This window comes from Sminthopsis crassicaudata, chromosome 4 (genome assembly GCF_048593235.1).
Source record: "Sminthopsis crassicaudata isolate SCR6 chromosome 4, ASM4859323v1, whole genome shotgun sequence".
In the NCBI taxonomy this organism is placed as follows: Eukaryota; Metazoa; Chordata; class Mammalia; order Dasyuromorphia; family Dasyuridae; genus Sminthopsis; species Sminthopsis crassicaudata.
The window spans coordinates 150,206,578-150,228,177 of record NC_133620.1 but is presented as its reverse complement, the minus strand read 5'-3'; positions in this window follow the sequence as shown (position 1 = coordinate 150,228,177).

Here is a 21,600-nt window from a genome sequence, read left to right as displayed (position 1 = left end):
AATACCTGATTTGTAATGTGGACATGCTACATCCTTATCAAATTAAATTCTCTTTTTTCTCTTTCCTTCAATTATACCAATGGGTAATGGATGAGTTAGATAAGATTGGGGTTAGCAGCTAACTAATCTAGATATCCTTATTTATTATTAGGCTCTAAACAGCTGAAGTTGGCACCCTTCTACCTCCTTTTTTAGGTCCTTTTGCCCTATCCCTATTGCCTTCCCAGTCCTCATTGAGTTCCTCTACTCCACTCACCTGTCCTTTCTATAAAAGCTTGTTTTTTGTGGTGGTAGTCTGCCAAGTTAGGTTTGGATTGTCTGGTTAAAACAATTTATCCTAAGATTTGAATGGCCAGGAGTTTTAACCCTTCTAAGGGCATTTATATTTTTTAAAAATTCAAAAGATTAATAGGATCATAGAAGCGGAGCTAGATAAGGATTTCAGATTCCATCTAACCTCCCCCTGCCCATGATTACAGATGAGAAAGTTTAACTGAAGGGACTTGCCTAAGATCACATAGTAAATTTCAGATTTGAACCTAAATCCAATACTAGAGTTATTGTTCTTTCTAAAGTGGAAAAGTAGAAGGCAGCTAGGTAGCATAGTGAATAGAATATTAACTCATGATGAGCTGAAAGCTGGGTACAATAGCCTTCCACTTCTATAAGTTGATAATTTTGTATGGCCCATGACATGTGTTATATTCAATTCGCCCTTGGCAGAAAAAAAAGGTCCTTACCCTTGGCCTGGAGAATGAGAGGTTTAAAAACTTAAGTGATTCTTTTTGGTTGTTGTTGTTAAAGATCAGTCATTCTTTGTCAGAAGGGGGACTTGAACCCATATTTTGGCCAAGTCTATATTCACAACATCATTCTGGCATGATGGAATGAAGGGGAAAACTTTTTGGTGACTCCAGAGTATAAAATGCATTCTATTACTTGTATTGGTTCTCCTTTTCCCCATCAAACAAAACTTTAGGGAGAGAATGTAGATTAACACAACTGCACAAGGAATGTTGTTGTGAATCAGGAGAGTATTTAATTAGCTGAACTGATATAATGGGTGATTATAATAGCCTGGCAAGTTTTCTTGAGAGATTTGAAGGGGAGAGAAGCGTTTTGGTCTGGGGTCAAAATAAATGAGAAAATAGATTTGTGGATTATGTTTTAGTTGACTGAGATATCTTGATCGAGTTAATTATTTAATTGAAATGATAATAGAACTCTGCCAGTAAAATTCTACTCTGATTCCTTATTGTGGTATTTCAGAAATTTGTTTTTGCCAGTGCAGCATAAGTTCTGGCACGTTTTATCACTACAATGGAAGTGCTTTAAGTATGTCTCAGTGATAGATTCCTTGAAAATTATTAATGCCTTTTTAAGTAGTGTTGTTATTATAATTTGTTATTACAAAACCCTTACTTCCAAAGAAAGAGTTAAGTAAAGATTGAATAGTAGCTCAGATATGTTTTTTTTTATTATACCTTTTTATTTATGAGATATATGCATGGGTAATTTTATAGCATTGATAATTGCCAAGCCTTTTGTTCCAATTTTTCCCTTCCTTCCTCCCACCCTTCTCCCCCAGATGGCAGGTTGACCAATACATGTTACATATGTTAAAGTATAAATTAAATACTGTATATATATATATATATATATATATATATATATATATATGCATGTCCAAACAGCTATTTTGCTGTACAAAAAGAATCAGACTTTGAAATAGTGTACAATCAGTCTGTGAAGGAAATAAAAAATGCAGGCGGACAAAAATTGGGATATTGAGAATTCTATGTAGTGGTTCATAGTCATCTCCCAGAGTTCTTTCATTGGGTGTAGCTGGTTCAGTTCATTTCTGCTCTATTGGAATTGATTTGATTTATCTTATTGTTGAAGATGGCCATGTCCATTGGAATTGATCATCATATAGTATTATTGTTGAAGTATATAATGATCTCCTGGTTCTGATCATTTCACTCAGTGGCAGTTCATGTAAGTCTCTCCAGGCCTTTCTGAAATCATACTGTTGGCCAATTCTTACAGAACAATAATATTCCATAATATTCATATATCATAATTTATTCAGCCATTCTCCAATTCCATCAGATATGTCTTAAAGTATGTATAACATATTGTACTTGGTCTCCTAATCTGTCTTCTGAAAAGAAGGATGTTTATCTCATTATCTGACATCTATTTGTAGGAGAGAATACATGTTGTTAATACAATTGCATTAGGAATTTGTGAATGGGGAGGCTATCCTGTAGTTGAACTTGGTAAAATGGTGGTTATAATATAGCCTGTTAAGTTTTCTTGAGATGTTTGGTGAAGAGAGAAGTGTTTTAGTTTGGCACTAAAATAATAATCAACCTTGGACCAAGATGGGTGATTACATATAGTATTTATATAAACAACAACTACAATCATAACAACAACTTTTGGGCTATTGCTCTGAAAGACTAAGTAGTAGAAAGGAATTTACAATCTATGTACCAGTTGCAATCCCAGATCTTCCTCAAAGTACCAGGAAATCTATGTAAGATTTCCCTATCCCCTCCCTTAAAATGTGTATAGAATTCTTTTGTATCTAGAAAAATTTGGTTTAATTCTCTCTAAAATAACCTTTTTTATGTGTCAAGATGAAAATACCAAAAACATGTTGTTTTCATTTCAGAATGAGTAGTTGTAACATTGTCAGTAACATTTAAAAGGATGAGAAAAGTAGCCACATATGATATATATTCTTATATAAATATTATTATGCTGGTTGAAGAAACAGGGATTTTCTTTACATTTAAGCATCACATCCCTCTACAATATTTCAATGTTTAACTTAAAGAGCCTATGTTGGAAGAAAAAGCTATTTTATTGAGATTTTAAAAACAATTAAAAATAAAAAAGAACCAATTGTCTTTTTAATTTTAAGACACCTAATGTAAAAAGTAGAAATTTAAAGCAAAAAAAAAAAAATTTCCATATGCTCTTCCTACTATTTCAAGCTCTTTCTTTGACTTGGTTCTTAAAAAAAAAATTAGATTTTAAAATAGGGGTTGAATTGGAGAAATGGTTAGAGGGTTTGAATTGGAAGTTGTTTGGGAAACCTGGAGAATTCAAGGTTTATTGCTGCCACAAACTTAATGTGACCCTGGGCAAATTAGTGAACCTTTACTGGCTACAGGTTTAGGACTTGAGTTATAGATGAATTCCAAGGTCTGCATTGATTGAGGGAGTCTCCTCACCTGAAGTTAATACCAATCAATTCCTGATCTTCTGCACTCCCTTTCCCACAAAAAGGGAGATGGGGGAAGAGAGATACAGAAAGACAGGAGGGAGGGGTAAAGAGAGAGGGAAACCAGGACAAAGACACATGCCCACAGAGAGAGACAAGGAGACAGATACCCAGAGACAGAAAGAAACAGACACACAAAGACACATACACACACACACACACACACACACACACACACACACACACACACAGACATACACACAGAGAGACAGAGAGACAGCAATAGGGAAAAAGAGAAGCGGTGGCAGGGAATGTAGAAGGTGAGAGGAGTTGCTTTTTTTTTTTTTTTCAGTATATAAGGAACTTGAATATTAACCAGTAGAACCACATTTCCCCACCCCCACCCCACCTCTGGGCCAAGTAAGTACTTTGTCACTAGTCCAATTTTTAAAGTGATAGGTTTAGTGTCTGGCAGCCACTTTGACAGAGTCATACAGTGTGAGGCTGTGTACTGAGGAGAAAAGGAATGCAATCCTTCTGGTCAGGGAAGTTTTGGGAAAGACTCATCTATACACTTTCCCCTTCTTAGCACAGGAAGCCAGTTTCCCCCTCAGTTTAATAAAAGCACATTCTTCTAACCAAGAAGTCAGAAATCTGCTTTTGCAATTTCAGTTAAGACTGGCTAGTTTTAAATTCATTTGAAAAAGAAGTTAGTTAATAGGGAAAAATGCAGTTAACATCAGAATTTCCTAAGAGGATATCTGGTTTTTAGAATCTGTATTCAGCACCTCCCATGGGATTGTGGCCTTGCTTTTAGTATCTTTTGCTTTATACAGTTGTGCCCAATCTTTCCTTCTTGGCTGTGAACTAAAAGAAATGTGAATCAAGGGTCAGTGCATGCATGAGATCTAGATTGTAATTTCAGAGTAGCAACTTGACCTCAAGAATGAAATTTAATTTCTCAATGGTTGTGAGGGCTACAAATAAGATAGTGCAGTGACCAGAGTGAGCAGTAACCTATGGAAGTCAGGAAGACTGGGATTCAGATTCTGTCTCAGCTACCAAATATTTTCTTTGAAATAAATGAAACCAAATTATCAATATTAAGTAAAAAAGAGAAAATGTAGAATAGTCCCATAATATATTGAGAGATCTGGCTTCAACTCTAAGATGTTTTGTCAAATCTTAACTCTGACATTCTGGCTGTATGATCCTGGCAAGTTTAACACCCGAGTTCTTGAGTTAACTTTCTAAAGATATAACTCTTGGTAACCAAATTTTGCAGAAAATATACCTACTTCGATTGGTATGGAGAGCTTCCTCACCAGGGCACTTCCAATTTTGATGAAATTATAGATCTACTTTTTATCCATTTCCTAAATCAAAAAAAAAAAAATTAGCATTAGGGTTAGAAGTAAATTTGTAAAAACATTCTTAATATGTATTTTAAAATTTTTTAGAATTAAAACCCCATTCATATAACTATAGATTATAAGCATTTTAGCTCTAGTATCAGTCTGCCTATTCAGTGTTATCTTCACTCTTCTTGTAAGGGATTTTTTTTTTTTCCATTTAGAGCTGTAGTTTACTTTCATTTCTCAATAAACTGCTCTCTAGATTCAACAAATGACTTTATATTATAAACTATATTATAGACTTATTTTGTGCTTTGTGTATTATCACAACACAATTTATTACTTTATTTCAATAAAATTGAGTAAGTTAGCTTTGTCATAAAGCAATCATAATAAAATTAGCTCTTATGAAAGAAAGACTCTAGAAATTAGTTAGACAATTTTACTCAGTGATTATCAAACTTCCCCCATGTCCCAACACAGTATTCTATTAACACCAGTGAAGCAAGTTGAATGCTAATTTTTCCCCAGTCTTGTATTTTTTTCTTCCAAACATGAAAGAAACAACAGAATGAGAACACCTTTTTGCAATCAGCATGTAGTCCCTTTTTATATCATGAATGAATTTATTATGTAACAGAGACATATCTGCCTTTTTATTCTTGATGTTTGAGCATTGAGAGCAACTGTTCATTAGAAGACGCTCCCAGGATTTCAGTTTTTCCCATGGGATTGAGGACATGGATATAATATATTAGAAGTATAAAATATATCTATTTATATATTATAGAATGAGAGGTTTCTGGCAATGGGAGAGTTAATGGAGCAGCTCATTTCAGTTTGACTAGTGCCAATGAGAAGTCACCTAAAATGGCCAAATTACTTGAATTTGTACTTCATATTAACTTTGGGCTGGAACCAGTTACCATATTTTATCTGTTACATGGGACCCCTTTATCATTTATACTTGGAACCTAGTTGTATTCATGGTACCCAAAGTTTCAGGATCAGAGAGCACTTATCCATGAAGTTTGTTTTTTAGCTGTTGAGAATAAACTGAAGAATTTGAGACATGAGACCCCCTGTTTTGACTGGTAAAATTTATTCCTCATGGACTTTGTTTTGCCTCATTATTCAGTTGGGGAGAGAATTGAGTCCCCTGAGTATCTGTAGACAGTATTTATGCCATTCCTTTGTTGATTGTGTTATTCCCAATGAAATGTTTTATTTATCAACTATACAGTTTTGAGAAAATTAAAATTATACTATTATATTAATAATTCATTGCGATCCATCATTTTACCTTCATTTTCTGTAAAGGTCCAATTCTTGTCAAGTTTAGTCAGTCTCTGAAGGGCATGATTGATTGATGAGATTGTTCTTAGCCTTCAAGGAACATACTAATTTCCAGTTTTCCCAACAGTTTTTTCCGAATAATGAATTTTTATCCCTAATGTTGGAATCTTTGGGTTTGTCAAAGATTAGATTGCTATAGATGTACCCTTTTTTGTCCTTTGTATCTAATCTGTTCCACTGATCTACCGGTCTATTTCTTAGCCAATACCAAATGGTTTTGGTGACTGCTGCTATATAATATAGCTTTAGATCAGGTACACTTAGACCACCTTCCTCTGAGTTTTTTTTCATTAGTTCCCTTGCAATTCTTGACCTTTTATTCTTCCATATGAATTTTGTTGTTATTTTTTCTAGGTCATTAAAATAGTTTCTTGGGAGTCTGATTGGTATAGCACTAAATAAATAGATTAGTTTGGGGAGTATTGTCATCTTTATTATATTCGCTCGGCCTATCCAAGAGCACTGAATGTCTTTCCAATTATTTAAATCTGATTTTATTTTTGTGGCAAATGTTTTGTAATTTTTCTCATATAATTCCTGACTTTTCTTTGGTAGATGGATTCCCAAATATTTTATACTCTCAACATTTGTTTGGAATGGAATTTCTCTTTGTATCTCTTGCTGTTGCATTTTGTTAGTGATATATAAAAATGCCGAGGATTTATGTGGATTTATTTTGTATCCTGCCACTTTGCTGAAATTTTGAATTATTTCTAGTAGCTTTTTAGCAGAGTCTTTGGGGTTCTCTAAGTATACCATCATGTCATCTGCAAAAAGTGATAGTTTAATTTCCTCATTTCCTACTCTAATTCCTTGAATCTCTTTCTCGGCTCTTATTGCCGAGGCTAGCGTTTCTAGTACTATATTGAATAGTAATGGTGATAGTGGGCAACCTTGTTTCACTCCTGATCTTACTGGGAAAGGTTGCAGTTTATTTCTATTGCATATTATGCTTACTGAAGGTCTTAAATATATGCTCCTGATTATTCTGAGGAATAGTCCATTTATTCCTATACTCTCAAGAGTTTTTAGTAGGAATGGATGTTGGATTTTGTCAAATGCTTTTTCTGCATCTATTGAGATGATCATATGGTTCTTATTAATTTGATTATTAATATGGTTAATTATATTAATAGTTTTCCTAATATTAAACCAGCCCTGCATTCCTGGAATAAATCCTACTTGATCATAGTGTATTATCTTGGAGATGATTTTCTGAAGTCTTTTTGCTAATATCTTATTTAAGATTTTAGCATCAATATTCATTAAGGAGATTGGTCTATAATTTTCTTTCTCAGTTTTCGATCTACCAGGTTTAGGTATCAGTACCATGTCTGTGTCATAAAAGGAGTTTGGTAGGACTCCTTCATCCCCTATTTTTTCAAATAATTTATATAACATTGGGGCTAATTGTTCTTTAAATGTTTGGTAGAATTCACATGTGAATCCATCTGGCCCTGGGGATTTTTTCCTGGGGAGTTGATTAATAGCTTGTTCTATTTCTTTTTCTGAAATGGGACTATTTAAGCAATTTATCTCCTCCTCTGTTAATCTAGGGAGCCTATATTTTTGGAGGAAGTCATCCATTTCACTTAAGTTATCAAATTTATTGGCATAAAGTTGGGCAAAGTAACTCCTTATTATTTCTCTAATTTCCTCTTCATTGGTGGAAAGATCCCCCTTTTCATTTGTAAGACTATCAATTTGATTTTCCTCTTTCTTTTTTTTTGATCAAATTTACCAAAGGTTTATCTATTTTATTAGCTTTTTCATAAAACCAACTCTTGGTTTTATTTATTAGTTCAATAGTTTTTTTACTTTCAATTTTATTGATTTCTCCTTTTAATTTTTGTATTTCAAGTTTAATTTTTGGTTGGGGGTGCCTTCAAGGAACATATGAGACTCTACCTAATCAGGTTGAGTCTTTACCTCAGGGAACGAAACGCCTGCCCTTGGTCCCCTCCATTAGAATTTAGATGGCAGCTAGTGGCTAGAGCTCCAGCCCTAGAGTCAAGAGGACCTGAGTTCAAGTGTGGTGTCAGACACTTTAGCACTTCCCAACTGTGTGACCCTGGGCAAGTCATTTAACCTCATTTGTCTCACAAAAGAAAAAAAAAAAGGGATTTAGGGTGTCCCAATTAATTAATATGAAAACAGTTAGAGAGGTCTGGGTGGAAATAGCTTTCCCTGCCCAGATTTCTGAAGCTGCAGAATCTTAAGGTCTAGTCAAATTCTCAGCAGGAGGAGCTGAAGACTTAGCCTGACTCTTTAATAAATGTCCAGCTATCAAGTTTGATTTGCATGTATCAGGGGAATTTTTCTTCAAAAAGTATTTGTCTCCTCAGGGTCTCCCACGGTATTTTTGGTTAATGAGAAAAAATACTCACTGTCAACTTATTGATTGTTGTATAGCCTAATTAATAAATTGATTATTAATTACCCAGAAACTGTCTCTTAGGGATTTTATTCATTTCTGTCTGTAGTAAGCTTGATATCACTGGAATTGAGGTGGTTTTAAGAAATTTCTAGTTGATCTTAAGATGAAGGTGAAGAGATACAAAGGGCCTACCTAGTTAGCTAATGGCAAACAATGGCAATGTTTACTTAGAGTCTGTAATCCTTTGAAAAATCTGATGGCAGGCTTCTTTGTAGAGATGATGGACTATTGAATATATTATGGGATATCATTGATGTATTGATTATTTTTCCTGAATTGCTTTATCTGCCCCACGATCTTCAAAAACATTTTTTTTTTTGGGGGGGTAATCTGGGATAATTTGATATGTAGGAAGAATAAATTCAGAAATTAAGGTGCTGTAAGAAAAAAGTTATTAAAACGTTAACAAAAAAGATTAAGTAGGAGGCAGATGGAAAACTTTGAGGAATATAATTTCACAAAATGGCAAAAATTAGGAAAATTAGTTACGGTATGAAACCATCCCATGAGCATTTATAGATATAACTAAAAGGAGACTAACAAATTGACAAAGTAGAATAGACCTGCCACTTTTTATAAAAATGATTTGTTGTCAAAGGTTTCAACAGTAGAATCACTACTGCTGCATAGTAAAGAGATGAATATTCCAAAAGACTAGAAAAAAATGCATCAATTTAAAAAAAAATGTGAAAAAATTCTATAGACTAGCTTTTTCATTTTCTTGATTTTTTTTTTTTTAAGAGAATGGCCTATGCATGCATTAAGATGTCTTTGGTGGTAATCTGGTGATAAAATGAAAGCTTTTTATTAATAATTTCCTATAGCAGCCCATATTTTTACAATTGTCATCGATACCTCTAGTATGCATCAGAAATGCTTTGTATTTTATTTTTTAAGTAAAATGATTCAGTAGAACAAAATGTTCCAATGAAAAAATGTATCTGTTAAAATTATAAGTGATATGACTATGTAGATAATTTAAAGCAAGATCCCTAAACTTGAGGTATAAAACAGTGGGTCATATTGTCATAATAGGTATTTAGCAATATCCTAGGAGATATCCTACATACAAAGTCTAAACAAAAACAACAATCTTTTTTTTTTTTTTTTGATGCTGAGGTTTTCCAGATGCTTTTATGCAAAAATGACAAAGTATATGTTATAGGCAGTGTTTTACTTTTTCCTTAGTGAATTCTTCAGCATTGAAAGCTTTGTCTATGTGTTCATCCTGGGGTGGGGAGGGCAACAAAGAAGACCAATGTATTACTTCCATTGTGCCCTGCTATTGCATGGGCACCCAGACAAGTTGAGTTGTCAAAATATTTGTTTTGGATGAATATTCTATGTAAACCTTGAAATACCTATGAAAAACCTTTAAATGTTCCAATGCATTTAGAATAATGGTACCAAGCTTTCAATGATTTCAAGTCTAAAGCTCATTCATTTCTTTAATGTCAGTTGGTTTTTTTCATGTCTTTTCCCCACTCCTTCAATTCCCTTGTTGATCATTCCTGGTAAATCTTAGATATTTAGTATTGGCCACATAGGAAGAATGAAAGAAACTGCTATATTGGTGACTGCATGGGCAATCTGGGATACAGAAGATGAAGAAAGCCTCCAGCATTCTGGTTACTCTTTGATGAAAGGATTATAGGCAAGTATTTCATACTGAAGATTATGTGGAGATTTCATGATCTATATTAAAAAGGCAGTATCTGTCTATTAGAATAGACCAGGGAAATGATGACAGATAACCACCACCAACAAAACCAAACATCAAGTGTGATTCAGTATTTTGCTTTTTACTCCTGTTTTGCTAGTGGAGAATAGAAAAGAAGTATGAGCCCAATGACATTTTGTTAAATGTTTTGGAAAACTGTGAAGCTGCTGGTGGTGAAGAGTATAATAATACCAGCCAGCTTTTGCATCATTGTCTAATGATGTCTGGCTCCCTATTTCTTTGTGTGCTGAGGCTTAATGTTAATGACTTTATTTTGAGACTCTTAATTTCATTTGAATGCTGCACCTGTTGTGGGCTGTTCTTGCTGTATGAAATCCATAGCCCAAATAACTCTTGTTCACTTCCTTTTCCTCCTCCGTACTTTTACTCTTTCCGGTGTTAAGGATGAGCAGATTAATAACTCAAAAGAAAGGGCAACTTCATTGAGGATCATGATTTTAGAGGTCTGAGAGGACAAGTCAGTCCTAGATCACTAACGTGCTGTTGCTGGGAAACTAGTCAGAGTTCATTTAAGAGGCCGAGCCTTGAATTGGCAGTTTGATTCTATGTCTCTGCCAGAAGGGGGGTTGGGAGGGGTGGGATTCAACAGCTGTTGCTACCTGATATCTGAAACAGCATTGCTATTGAGGAACATGCATTTCCTCTCTGTAGCATTTGGACATTGAGTACTCCTGTGAGAGAAAGAGAGGGGTTAGAAGGAAGGAGGAAATGTTACATAATATAGTTTACTTTTAGAAAAAGGTCTTAATTTCATGGGACTTCCTTTTAGTACAAGTAATTTAACATTAGGACTTGGGATGCTGCTTCCTACTTATGGCTCTGCAAAACTTGTTTTGGGCCTCATTTTCTTGATCTGTTTAAAGTAGCAGTAGGAAGGCAGTGGAATAGTGGCATGAGCACTGAATTTGGACTCATGGGACCTGAGTTTGAATCCTATCTCCATTATTTGCTACTTGAATGATCTTGGACAAGTCATTCCCACTTTAATTCTCCAATCCTCAGTTTCTTATTTGTACAAATGGAGGGGTTGGGTTTGATTACAAAGCTACCTTCTAGCTCAATTCTTCAAGCCAAGGTTAGATGGACTACTTGTTGACTGTGTTGTAAGGAGGAATTTAGGGAAGAAGTCTGTTCAAATATGGTTTTGGCAATAATGCCTCCTAATTCACTTCTTGAGGTTCAGTCATTCTGAATCTAGGGAGAGGAAATCTTACATAGAAAAAAAGCAGTAGCTTATGACTGGTTCTTGGAAGGCTTTCTCACTCAGTGGAAGGAAAGGCTGTGTAAGCCATTTGTGTTTTAGGTTTTGTATCGTACTTATTTGTTATTAATCTTATCTCTTTTTTATGAATTTATGGTTTATGATTCTATTGATCTGTAAAAATTTCTAAGGTATTCTAATGAACAATATATAAAACAGCTCTAGTGGTACAATGGAAAGAACATTGGGCTGGGTTGAGGAGGAGGTGATCGGAAGAATTAAATCACACCTTTTCTTGCTTCTAATTGCTACCCTGTCAAATAAAGTTTGTAATAACTGTTCTACTCACTTATGAAAATATTCCAAGGCTCAAATGAGATAATAAATGTGAAAACACTTTAAGTTATATAAAAGATTCTATTAGTATTTGGCATTATTAATACTTCTAAAAATTTACTATTCTTGTAGCTATTAAAGTCTGGAGATCAGTTATGTACTTTGAGATTTGGGTTAACCCTACCTTGCCTGCAATGGCATATATTCAGGGGTAGTTAATAAATATGTGACAACCACCTTGCTAGAAAAAAAAGATATATGTGTTGTATGTATGTATGTATATGTGTGTATACATATATATACACATATATACACACACACACATATATATATACCCATATACACACATAATACACTTTGATCTTTTAAGTTTAATCTGTCTTATTAATAAGGCAAACAATCAATAAAACAATAAATCAATCCCTTATTTGTAGTATTTGCCAATTTCTGAGGTGTAAACACACTGAAAATTCAGCAGTTTGATAGCTGATACTTAGTTGTAAGATATCATGTATTTATGTGGCCTAAAAGAACCAGTTGAGCTTTGAAAGGTACTCCTATAGAATTTTAGATTTAGACATCTAGTTCATTCTCAGACTTGACATGTCTGTCCTTCAAGGAAACTCATTTGTCATCAGAAAGTAAACTCAGCACTTGGGATAGACTTAGAATTTTAGGGTTTAAAGACAGCTTGGGGAACATGTAATCCAATTTCTTCATTTTAGGAGTGAGAAAGCTAAGATCAGAAAGTTGAGCTGACATTCTCATGGTTAAATAGCTAGGTTAAACAGTGAGTGAATTGAGTGGGAGAGCTAGGATTGAAAAACCATCGTTGTACTTTAGAGTTCTTTTACCATACTATGCGTCCTCATGACTCAGACTTGGTTTTTCTTTTCTTTTTCTTCCACATCTGGTTCTTCTTAATGGCTCTTGAACCCAAGTTTCCAGAGCAGAAGCCTTACATTTCCTCTCATATTTCTGTGGCCTCCTAGAATATATTTCAAAAATGGCTTGTTAGCCCACCTCCAGCCTGTGTGGTCTCTTAAAAAACTTTTTCCAGTCTTCTTCGTGACATAAGCATACATCAACTTTATATAGAACTTTTTTTTTTTCTAGCTATGTAGCATTTACACCTATGTCAGTTCAATTATGCTAGGTTCTAGGAATAAAAAAAAAGCAAAAGTGTCTCTTTACAAAGAACTGAAAGAATGGAGTATGTGTGTATGTGTGGGGATTTGCTATGTTTTCAGGGTGTGTGCTTTTCTGATCCTTGCTTCCCAACTGTATTTATTCTGTCTGTGTATGCTATAGAACATGCTACTTAAGTTGCTACATCTTTGTCTTTGTATCCAAACAGCCGAACATAACGCTGAGCAAATAGTAGATACTTGTTAAATACTTGATTGATTGCTAGAGATTGAAGATTGACAAACAAGATATTTAAATAGAGTGGTTTGGAAATACTTAAGAAATGAAAGACACCATCAACACCATTGGGGTGTGGAGCAGGAAAGCTTTCCTAGAAGAGGTGGCATCTGGAGCCTAGGAAGTGTGCATTGGAGAGCTGAACTTAGCATCATTTAATTAAGACTTCTTGTTCTGTATGCAGAGGGCCATCTGGTGATCATGTGCTTGGTCCGGGTGGTCTACAATGGCAACAGGACCAAACTGGCCTCTAATCTAGATGACTGGAGATGAACAAAGCAGGCTAGAGACAGTCAGGTATCAATAAGAAGTTTACCTTTAAAATGAAGGAAATAGCTTGCAGTCAAAGAGGGAATTTAGAAACATGTACTGGGATCTTGCCACATACATAGTGTGGCCAAATTTCAGTACTTATACCAATGGCTGCACAAGGTGGTGTAGCCCTGACACGTGACAAATTTGATTCATTAGGAGGGCTTCATGACCAGAACATGGATATAGTCAGAGCTCAGAGAGTACCTGGTGCAAGTGTGGATGAACCCAGAGGGTGAACACAAAGGATTGTTGTTATGCCCACATTGAAGGCATAGCTTGTGTGCTGTGCCTCAGATCTGGAAAATAGGGTATCTCCTAATATCTTGACAATAGGTTGGTGTGCTTAAGCAAACCCACCAGGTAGGCTGCACTTGCCTCCCCTTGGGCCATGATGGCAAATATTTGAAAGTTATGGTTCATTCAAATTAGAGTCCTTTGTTGCCTTCCTTTTCATTATTTATATTAGACATTGATTATGTATATGTATTGTTAAATTAAATTTTTGGGGGGATAGGGAAAAGACTGAGTATCCACAAGTAGCTACTATTAAGCCCCTTGAAAAAACTGATTGGCACATAATAAATGCTCAATACATACTTGTTGACTGACTGAACTTCTTATGTTTCTCCCTCATTAATGAATCTTGCTGGTGAATTGGTCATGATAGGGGGATCTGGCTCAAGTAGCATCCCAGCTGCCGTTGGAGACCTTCCCTTGTGAATTCAACTTAGCTTAGATCCTAGATTCCTTGCCAGTAGTATTCCTTCCTGCCAATGACTGGCACTCATGCTGCTGACTTCTTTTGGCAGAGGGATGTCATTAATCATTATAGGCTTTGAGACTTTGCTGCCATTTCTGGATTGGTAACAGAGACTCCTTGGAAAACTCTTGACTTTTTCTGCCTGGAGAAAAACATGATGCACAGGCCTAAATATATATATATATATATATATTTTTTTTTTGGGGGGGGGATAAGAATGGGGTAAGGAAGTTGGAGTATTAATTTTATTATTATTATTTTTTTTCTGGGAAACTAGAAACCAAAGCAAAAAGGAACTAATAGTTATCTTAGTATGTGAAGTCCTATAATTTAAAATTAGGAACTGGGAGCTACTATTATTTTTGTATTAGAAAAGAGGGATACATGACTATTTTAACTAAGGCTTTACCTTCATTTTTGTTTAGGTGGAGGGAATACTACCTCATGCTCCTATCAGTTTTGGTAAGGTGGGGGAATTGTACCAACTTCTCAAATATTTTCTGCAGAAATAAATGTTATGTTGACCACAAGTTTTCAATAAAAGCTGAATAACTATTCACTGGGTAGGTGTAATTGAGAATTTCTTCAAATGAACAAGAAAACCTCAGTGTCCCTTTCATCTTGAAATTTCTGTACTTCTGGGCTCTGCAAGAAAATCCTATTGAGGGAAAGAATAACAGCTGATGACTGGCAGTTCTTTCTCAGTAGGAGATGCTCTGCAAACACCTATGTGTTTAGGTTTTAGCAGTGTTATTATATGCTATTAATCTTACTCCTTATGAAACTTTCTCTATTTAACTGGAAGAAAGATTGTAATTTACCCCTGGTGTGCAACTCCCAAGATTCCTTTTCTATTAATTTATCATACCCAGTAGATGCCCTTGACTTTCTGCACATGATTAAATACCTGTTCATTTAAATTATGAATTGGTTTATTTATCTTTGCCTTTATTATTATTACCAAGTTTGTACTATTTATGTTGGATTTAAAGCGTTTAGAGATAAGTAAAAAAGGTGATTAATATAGTCACCATTCATGATTCCAGAAGACTGATGAAAAAATAAACATGTTCTCCATGATAGGAAGGTGATGGATTTAGGGAAATTTAGCAAAAATGAATATATTTTTTTATTAACTATGAATATTTGTTAAAATGAATTTCCTTTTGTTTCTCCCCCTCCCCCCAACCAAGGTGAGAGTGTGAGAGAGAGTAAATAGATTTTAAAAATTAAAAAAAAAGTAGAGTTGGGAGAAGTGTGCTTGCTACAGTGGTCGAATTTTTTATGACCTTTCAGATGAGGTTATTTTATAATTAGCTTATCTTAATTGTTTTTCTTTGTTATAAGAGATCTATCACAGATTTCGGGGAGATCTTAACTGTAAATGTTTATGATGTAAAACCAAAATACTTTTTTTCAGAAGGCAAAAAGAATAGGCAAAAAATAGTGTTCAGCCCAGTATGTTGTCTCAAACTTTTATTCCTTTCCACCCAAAAGCATTTAATAAACATAGCAACAATAATGCCAATCATTTTCTTGTGTCCTACAGTGAGAATTTAAGTAAACTTAACTTAAGGTTTTATTTCTATTTTGTGCATGGGAAAAAATAATCTCATGAGAAATAGTTCAGTTAGTTAAATAACTTAAGATTTTGCTATTATTTTAGTTACTTTAACTTGAATCATAATATATTAATGGATTGCTTTATATGTTTGATGTTGAAAACTTGTAAAAGTAGTACAGGATGTTTTGTGGGCAACAGTTTAATGTGACCAAAAGCCAAAGATAATAATTAAATCTAGAAGATATTGATGGAATAAAAGAATCTTGATGTGAATATCATTTGTTTGATGGGAAGGATGTGTTCCCATAAAATTTAACAAAATGGATGAAATTTTCTAAATGAATATCATTCCCCCATTCATTTGGTTTTAGAATCAAACAGTATTTGGGGGAAAATGTTGTTCTCCCAATATATTATCTCATTTCAACAAATCTCTGAAAATCATCTAATTTAAAAATAAAATATATTTCTCATGAAGCAAAATTTTGTAGCATAATATGATTACAATAACTTGACCAATTGGAATCCTGAGAAGAAATCAGTATCTTCTTTGCATCACAACATTTTTATAGCTAGAAGGGATCTCAGATCTAGCTAAAGCCATGTTTGATTAGAAACACCCTGAATAAAATCTCTGACAAATAGTCTACTACCCTATGTTTGAGGACCTCTAGTGTTGATGAACTAATGATGCAACTAAGGCAGCACATTCCATTTTTAGATGACTTTAATTGTATGGAAAGTTTTTCATTATACTGTGCTCAAACTTGCCTTTAAACTTTTTTAGGACTATGTAGAACAAGTCTAATCTTTCTTCTGTAAAATAAATCTTTAATGACTTTATGGCAGCTATAATTTTCCTCCATCATCCTCAAGTTTTCATGCCTCTGAGATAAATGTCTACATTTCCTTTAATTGATCTTTAAATGGCACCGTTTCTAGTTGTCTTCTCATACTAGTATAATGTATGTAAAATAATGTATTTAAGCATTTGTGGCAATGTTTTTGAATCAGATCTTTTTTTTCCTCAAAAAAAGAATAATTCCCATAACAACTTAGCAAAATTTTCCATTTCCCAAATTTCAGATTGCCTTAACAGTTGAAATTACCCCTCAGTGATTATTTCAATTTTATATTTGCCTGTTGCTCACTTGAAATTACTGACCTTTTTACCATCTTTAAACCAGTAACACCTGTGCAATTAGAGCATTTTATAAAAGGAGATAATGGCCTATAAAAGAAGAAATTGTTCCGGTGGTTTTTTTTTTTTTTTTTTGATTGTTGTTTTTTCTTTTCTTTCTTTTTTTCTTTCTTTTTTTTTTTTTTAGAAATAGAAACTCATTTCCTTTTCTTTTTGGGAAATGAAGATGTTTAACAACTGGCTGTTGTGATCTGAAAAAGAATGCCCATTAGTTGATTGTGCATATGTTAATCATTCTGTTCTCTGGTTTGCTTACTTAAGAGTAAACTACTGGTAGCTGGTGTCTTCACTGTTGTTATTCATTTGTTTTAGTCATGTTCTAATTCTTTCTAACCCTGTTTAGAGTTTTCTTGGGAAAGATACTGGAGTGATTTGCCATTTCTTTCTTTAGCTCATTTTGACAGATACGGATTGAATAACTTGTCCATGGTCATGCAGCTAGTAAGTGTCTGAGGCCAGATTTGAAATCAGGAACATGAGGTTTCCTAAGTCCAGTACTGGCATCCTATTCACTGTGCCATGTAGCTGCCCCTGGTACCCTTATTTAAGAGTGTTTAATATGTTGAGCTTTTAAGTGGACAAAATGCTGATCATTGTTGGACATTAGCCACTTCCCAGTTCAATAGTAACTTCTTCCATTCTTCATTCATCCACCCCATACAAAATAGTGAAAGAAAAATTGTAGACTGTAGCTTACAGAGGTCCCTGAAATTATATTTTCTGTGAAGTGAATTTCTTTTAAGTGAGGGGGTAACCATGTCTCTGGTGATTAGAGGGACTAAAGTTTTGAATTGACATGACATTCCTTTCTCTTTTTCCCTTCCCTTACTTTAATATGAAAGAAAAATATATACTTTTTCATTAAATAATAGGGAATGTTCACTAATTTATGAAAATGGAATAATTTATTGTAAAGAATCTTTGTTTTAATTAAAAGACAATTGAAATGAAATAAAGATAGTTGTTCACTTAATGTACGGAATATTCCATCCTGTTATTGATGAAAGTCTACCTGTTAGGAAGAACTTAGGTTTTTGAGAGTACTTTTGAATTCTTTAAAACAAAACAAAACCAACCCCCCCAAAAAACATGGTGGCACCCCCCTCATCCCCCCCAACTGAAGTCATAAATTTCTAAGGTAAGATTTCCCTGCCAATTCATTTTTCTATGGAGAAAAAAATTTCCAGTTATACTATTTTTGATTATCTTCTGATTGTATGTTTATGGCTAGATTGTCTTTTTTTTTTTTTTTAATTACCTTTGTAAGCTATCTGATTTCAACCTATTTATTCACAAGCAGATTTATCTTCTGAATCCAAAGGCTGGTGTTTAAAACTTTTCAAGAAGTGTAATAAATCCAATATTCTATTATGATGGGTACCATGATGTATATATGTGAAGGGGAAGGGAAGGAAGACAGTGGATTCTCTTTTTTTTTTTTTTTTTTAAGTTTTATTGATTTATTTTTAATTTGTGAAATAAAACAAGCATTTTAATAACACAGTAGAATAAAAAAGATGATTGAATATCAAACTCCCAAATCTATTACGTACAACTTGCTATTCCTTTTAAATATATAATAAAGCTATCATGTAAATGTCTTTTTTTTTCTTCCTTTCCCCTATCTTAGAGATGGTTTATCATTAACCACAAATTATATATGTATATATATATATATATTCATATATGTGGAATAATATACATGTAAAAAACAATTCTATACATACTTCTATTTATCAGTTTTTTCTCTGGATGCAGATGGCATCTTAGTTCATATGTCCTTTGTAGTTAATATAGGTAAGACAGTGGGATTCTTTCTCTTACACCAGGTCAGGTTTTATAGTTACTAGTTTGGATTGACAGATAAAGGTACAAGTTTGTCAAGCTATGTGCATGTGTGTGTAGGTGATGGAAAGAATGTATGTAATAGCCAAAGCCTGCTCTGTTGGGCTTAACTTTATGTAAAATGGCAAATATTTGCAGGAAGATTTGCTTTAGACAGTAATGCTTCATTCTCTCTTTTCTACATCACCTCCTGTAATTGGTTTGTTTTGTAAGTCCTTCCCTCTTCCCTATCTTTTTCCCCCTTCCCTGATAAGAGAACTAGGCAGGCAGCCAGTAACTATTGAGCTACAATAGAGCCAGTGGTATGTATAAAATTTGATTACTGCTGTCAACACCAGATTGAATAAAAAAAATGCATGTCCCAGACAGATACTTGTAAAATAAATGGTCTGTTGAACTCAGGAATAGTCAGAATGAGGCCATCATATTCTCTAATGAATGAAATGCTCTATGGATAGAGAGTAAGTATATGACAGGAAGAAGGGTTTTTTTTTTTTTTTTTAAGTATGGTTACCTTTTGGGAATCTGGCATCTTTTTTGATAATTAGTTCTCACTGATTTCTATACATTTACACTGATTTTAATGAAGTGTTTAGACTTCTTTCTGTTAAAAATATATGTTTTTTTGCCCTTTAATATTAGCTGTGACTTTTTCACATTAGATTATATTTTTTAAATTGTTTATATACCTTTTCTATATAGTAGAAATATAGAATAATCTCCTTGGGCTATGTAGATAATGTTGACTGTTGGTAGAGGATGGTATTTGTCTTAGTATGAATGTTAGTTTCAAAGCTTTTTACAATGGAAAATTCTAGTTAACATCTGTAAACTCAGTGGACACGTCCACATTCTATACTATTATGTCAAGAAATGTAATAGCATTGAATTACACAGTTGTTTCACAAAAATAAGCACTGGATTTATTGAATGAAATATTATATGTGGTAGTGCCTTACATGTTATGGTAAAAGGAAATGAGTTGAAAGAGTAAAAGGAAGCTTTCTCAGGGACACTTCTTCCCAAAGACATTTTTCTTCTTTTGTACTCTCATTGTATTTTGTGTGTACGTAAACATATTACACTTAACATCTTTTATTTTAGTTATTTGTATACTTGCCTTGTCTTTCCTACTTAATTGAAGTCAGTTGGTAACCTCTTGAGACTTTGAAGAGAGGAGGAGCCCATGAACATTTGTTGAATTGAATCTCACATTCCAAGGAGAGAGTATTCTTTTTTTTAGTTAATAGTATTTATATATTTCCTTCTTTGTTATGCTTGTTATGTAATTATTATTGTTTTTTTTTTTTAATTAAGTTTTGGGATTCAGATTTCATTTTGAAATGGTAAAATGAGTCATGGTAAAGATGAGACACTTTAAAAATCATTTTGTAATTTTCACATTTTAGGCAGAATAAAATAAAGAGATTTTGTGTGAAATCTTATAATTTCTAGGGAAAGAGGCAATTTTGGTACCTTTGGACCTGTGTGTTATACTTACTTGCATAATTGTGCACTTTCTGATTTTTTTTTAATTCTAAAATTGAGGGAGAAATAATTAAGTGAGCATCTGGTTCCTGATCTAGATATGTCCTTGACAAGTTTCATAATAAATCTTTCAGATTCTTACTCCCATTTAACAAAGAACAGTGACTCACTTCAAATTACATAGCAATCAGTGGTAAGTTGATTGAACTCTAGGCTGTTTAATATTTCTTTCTTTAACAATTCTTTGTTGCTTACAAAAGAGTGCTTTAATTAAGCCTGCTTATATTTGTCAGATATAGGGGCACGTTAAAAAAAAAAAAAAAAGGAACTGATTTCAAATGATTTGAAAAACTGATTCCAAATGATTTGAAAGTAGTATTTATATTTATCAACTAAAAACTTTTTTTAAAAAGTACTTTTAAACTGAATGAAGGATTATGCATCTACTGCAAGCCCATTTTCCTGATGATACTTTCCCCAGAATTGTTAGGAATATAGGGAGAGTCTTGTACCATCAGCCTAGGATAGGAAAAAGATAAAAGGTAGACAGATGCAAAGACTGATTAGTTCTCCCCTTCCCTGCTAAATATTGGCATTACTCAAGGTTTTATTAGTTAACTTGTCTTCTGTTCCTCTCTACATTCTCTCCTTTAGTATTCTTATTCACTTGTTCTTTATGCCTCTCTACAAATGATTCTCAGAATTCTATATTTAGCTACCGTCTCTTAAGTGCTGCCCTGATTTTTTTTTTAAGATTCAAATTGTCTCCCCCTTTTACTTATTGAGAAGTCAACAAAACCCAAACCAATTACAAATATGTATAGTTGAGCAAAACAAATCCCTTCATTGGCCATGTTTCGGCATCCCCTATAAGAAATTATACTTAAAATCTATATTCAATTCCATCACTTTTTAATCTGGAGGAGGATTCCATGTTTCATCATGAGCCCTTTGGAAATTATGGTTGATGATTGTATTTATAAAAGTTCCTAAGTTTTTCCTAGTTATTTTTATTTAAAATATTAAGGTTATTGTATAAATCATTCTCCTGATTCTCCTTAGTTCACTCTGTATCAGTTCATACAAATCTTCCCAAGTTTTTCTGGTACCATTGCCTTTATAATTTTTTACATCACAAGTGTTCCATCATATTTATATAATATAAATTATTTACCTACTCTAAATTATTGAATTAACATCTCTCCTCCCTCAGTTTTCAGTTCTACATAACTAGAAAAAGAGCTATGATAGGTATTTTTGCTCAAATGGGTCCCTTTCATTTCTTTGATCTCTTTGAACTATTGATCTAATAGAGATATTGCTAGTCAAAGGAGAGGCACA